Source organism: Tupaia chinensis, unplaced genomic scaffold, assembly GCF_000334495.1.
Source record: "Tupaia chinensis unplaced genomic scaffold, TupChi_1.0 Scaffold000179_1, whole genome shotgun sequence".
Lineage (NCBI taxonomy): Eukaryota > Metazoa > Chordata > Mammalia > Scandentia > Tupaiidae > Tupaia > Tupaia belangeri.
This window is the reverse complement of record NW_006159654.1, coordinates 148010-153089: the sequence shown is the minus strand read 5'-3', so window position 1 is coordinate 153089 and position 5080 is coordinate 148010.

Here is a 5080-nt window from a genome sequence, read left to right as displayed (position 1 = left end):
GACAGACAGAGAGAGACAGAAAGTGAGAAATCACACCCCAGGGGGGATGGCCACACCGCAATCCCTTCTTCTCCATTCTCCTCTCGGGATCTTGGGTGAGCACACACATGCACCCGGTGTGAGTTCAAGCCACCAGGTCCAGGACGTGAACCACGGTCGACTACGTGGGAGTCCAGCGACATAGCCATTATGCTAACTGCTGGTCCCAACAAGGTTTTTAATTCTAACTAAATTCTCAAAGGATGTATCTGTGGAGGGATCCAAAACGGCCATTATAAAATATTAATACTTATCCCTTGATTTTGAAAGAAAAAAATGGAAAAAAAACTGGTTGTACATTTTATTAATATATTCTTTTGAATGACCTGGTTGGTGGCTAATAGTTGAATTATGTTGCCCACCAGAATTCATAAGTTAGTGTTTATCAAACCCGAGAACATCAAAATATGACCTTACTTGCTGGTAAGTTCTTTATAGAATAATCAAATTAAAATGAAGTCATCAGAGTAGAACCTACTTTGATAGAGTCTTTATAAGAATAGGATATTAGGACACTGATACACAAATAGAAGAACTCCAAGTGAAGAGAGAAGGGAAGAAGATGGTTATTTATTTGTGATGGAGAGAGACTTGGAAAAGATCCTTCTCTCATTGACCTCAGAAGGAATTTATTTACCAGGACCTTGATCTCAGATGTCTGGCTACTACAACTGATACCAATTCCTCAGCTGATGCCACCCACATTGTGATGTTTTATTATAGGAGCCCTGGAAAACTATAAGGTGGTTGGGAAAATCATGATGTATTTTTCTGTTTTTTAATGCAAAAATGTATCATGACTTTCCCAACAACCCAATAATACAGAGGGATCAGATGATTTCAAATGGATATTAGCAAAATTTCTTAATAGAACTGCCATCATGAGCAGTTACCCTGGTTACTGTCTTTTCTTTTTCCTTTTCTTTCTTTTTCATTTTGATTTTTACCATTGAGCATATGTACTCACTGGAGAGAGACAGAGACAGAAAGAGAAAGTGAGAAATCACCACCCAAAGGTGATGACCACACTGCAATCCCTTCTACTCCAGTCTCCTCTCTGGATTCTGGGCACACGCACAAGTGCTGGCATGTTTTTCAAGCCACAGTATCTGGACTCAAATTGTGTACTAGGCCACATGGGATTGAGCACCTTCACCACCACACTGCCTGCTGGCCCAGATTACTATCGCAAATCAATGAGGAAACTGTTCTAAAAAAGCAGAGGTTATTTGGGATATGTGTCATTCACTAAAAATATAATTCTTAGGGCCAGATGGTGGTGCAGTAGTAAATCGCAATGCTTGGGAAGATTCCGTGTTCACATCCAGAGAACTCTCTTGAATATTCTGGGCATGCATGAACCCATGGTCCTGGCTGGCTTGGGTGGATCACAGTATAAAAACACATTTAGGAGTACTGTCTCTCTGTACCCCTCTCTCTCTCAGTGCTTCTATCTTTTATTTTTTCTGGGGGGAAACAGGTTTTTGCTATAGGACGCATGTGCTCGCCGGACAGACAGAGAGAGACATAGAGACAGAAAGCAAGAAATCACCCCTCAGGGGGGATGGCCACGCCACAATCCCTTCTCCTCCATACTCCTCTCGGGATCTTGGGAACGCACACACATGCATCCGGCGTGAGTTTTAAGCCACCAGGTCTGGGACAGAAACCGCAGTCAACTATATGGGAGTCCAGTGACATAGCCATTATGTAACTACTGGTCCCTCAGTTCCTCTATCTTTCATGGAGAAATTAATAAATGAATTTCAAATACATACATGAATCATTTTTCAGAAATTATGGTGGTGAGGTATGGTTAGAAATCAAAGCATCAATATACTGCCTAAGTACCTTTAGATAGATTTTATTCAGCTTTCATCTTTCTTGAGATTTGAATGTGTTTTTAATTATTATATTCAACTTTCAAATAATTAAAGTATTTTATGGCTTAAAATCTATAGTCCTTAATCTCTAAAATGTTATTTGATTTTTGTATATTCAACGTGGTGCATGAAAATTTTTATAGCAAATAACTAAGGTGCATACTTTATGAGAATCATTAGAAATGTACCACACTCAACTACTATACTTATATCTAGCACTGGCAGTTTAAAGTTTTCCTTCCAAAACATTTTTAATTTTGCCATGTGCATCCACCAGAGAGAGGCAGAGAGAGAGAGAGAAAGTGAGAAATATTCCCCAAGAATGGTCACACTGCAATCCTTTCTACTCCATTCTCCTTTCAGAATTTTGGGCATGCTGGAAACAGCAGATGACATAATGGTTCCATTGCTGGACTCCTAAGTAGTCAACCATGGTTTGAGTCCTGGACTTGGTAGCTTAACAGTCACACTGGGTGCATGTGCATGCATGTCCAAGATCCTGAGAAGAGAATCGAGGAGAAGGGATTGTGGCATGGCCATTCCCCTTGGCGGGGGGGGGCAGGTGATGGTGGTGATGGTGAGTTCTTGTTTTCTGTCTCTATGTCTCTATGTCTCTCCAGCAAGTGCACACACCCTACAGTGAAAATCTCTCTCTTAAAAAAAAAAAAGAATTGGGGATATGCATACACATGTACCCTGTGTGCCACTGGGACTGAGACTCAACCATGCAGTTGGCCATGTGGGATCCAGACATCTCAACCTCTACCACAGGCTGCTTCCCAAAACATTATTCTAAAGAGTTTATTCATGATGTTTGACTACTATAGATCTGTATTGGAAGAGACATCAGATAAGAGCTGCACTTGAGCCTTCCTGGAAGATATACCTATTAGCTGTGATTAAAAACAAATAGAGCATCGAAACTGCAGGGAATCAGTATGTAGGTTCACATTTCACAACAAAAGCAGCAATACAGAATTCCTCACCACTAGAATGCTATTCTAGTTGGGAACCTCAAACTAAAGCTTTGCAAAGATTCTGTAGGAAGGAGATAGTTGATCCAAGACCTTGGATCAAGTGGATGACCTTGAATATTGGACAGCTTGCCCCGAAGACCTCGCATCAAGGCTGCTTATCTAGTTCTTGTTATTTTTTTATTTGCTTGTTTATAATACTGTTTTTATATTTTAGACCATCTCCCGGTTGTTGTCCACCCATAGGTGCTCCTTTTAATCTTTCTTCTTTACCGTAATTAAGTCAGAATATATTCATCTAATGCCATTCTTAGAGTATTATCAACAATAAAGCTGCTCTCAATTTTATTGACTGATAATGTATGCCATTCATCACCAGACCCCCCATGGAATTATAGTAAATGAAATTTCCATTTGAAAATGACCTTAAACAATCAATCTATGACTTTGTAGTGTACCCCTCTCCCATAAAAAGAACAAATTACAACATTCTATTGATTAGACTTTAACTTTGAGGGTTATTACTTTACAATTAAAGATCTACTTTAATTTAGTCTGTAATTTAGAAATAAAAGAATTATAAATTTGAATTAAATATCCTTTATGTGGTAATGGACCAATTACTTGACACCTAGAAAAAAGTAATAAAAATTAAAATATGTAACACTTGTAATGTAATTCCTTGGTTATGACCTGGTGTAATAAACAATTCAACGAACTTTTTTTTTAATTTATTTCCTGCATCTCCATGTGTTTCTACTTGATACTGCTCTCTTCGTGACCAGGATATCTAGTGCTGTTTGCTTACATTAATACCTCAGAACTTCGGAAATAGTATTCTGAGAACTGTCTATACTGAGAGATGTTAGTTCCATAAAATCTGCAAAGGTTGAAAATGTCCTTTTTTCTCATTATACTTCCACACCCCATGTCTGCTTTTAAAGAGTCTTCCCTGTAAAGTGATGGTGTCTGACTCCTTTGCTATAGGAAACTCCAAATTGTCCCATCGAGATGGTCTTCCTATTTATTACCACAGATCCAAAAGAAAGCCCCAAAACAATCTGACCATTTCTTCTAATTGAACTCCAATTAATCACGTTTTTACTGCACTATAACATGTCCTTTAGTAATTTAAAAGGAGCCATTACAGACGATTGATACACTAATTACAGTCATTGTAATGTGTCTAATAAATCAGGCACCGTAAGAACCTCTATTATATAACAGTAGTTAGGCCAGTTTCTGTTTTATGTATCCTTAATACTGAACACTCATGAATTATAACCATCTGACAAATAAATACCTTGTATTTATGGCATCTGAATCTTACATACATACTAATGGTTAAATGGTTACAGTATTTCCTTTTCAAACTATAGAATCAGTTACTCTTGATTTCAATATATATTTTGCTCAGAGGAGTCATTGGCTACACACAATTTTTTTGATTCCTTGTATACATTTTATTTCTAGAGTATTCTTCTCCTTTTCAGCATTTGGATAAAAAACACTCTCATTATGTATGATCTTGACAAACTTAATGTTATTTTTTACTGTGTAATCAAAGGCGCAATCACTACCTCTTATCTGGCACAATACATTCAGGGAGCAGACCCACAAGCAAAGCACAGATAGTTGATTATACTCTTCCAGAGCTTTGAATCCTGAAAATTTAACACGAAGACAAAGGAGACACTTGATACCATCTTAAATCAGATCAAAAGTCAAAACAGAATGTTCTGTAAGACACTTCTGAAGTTTCTGTGTCCTAATCTCCAAAGCTGCATTGGTTTTTATGCATGTCCAAACCTCATTCTCCAGATACCTTCTCACTTCCACAGGTATTGGATTATAAATGTACTCCTGACTATATGAGCAAGAGTTAGTTTCTGTTGTTTGAGATCCTAATACCTGAACTACACTGTTCATGTCTTTCTATTCTACTATTATTGACTAAAACATCTGACACATATCTCACTTAATCTTAACTGAAAAATAAAGACAAAAATAAATAAGCATACAAGAGAAATCTTTGAATAATAGTTAGAAAGTGGGCACACAGAAATACATTGGGCTAAGGTTAGCTTCTTGCCTACAATAAAGTTTCTGTTTTGGGTTTTGTTCTATTTTATATATGTAATATATTATATTATAATATATAAATATATAAATAATATATAATAT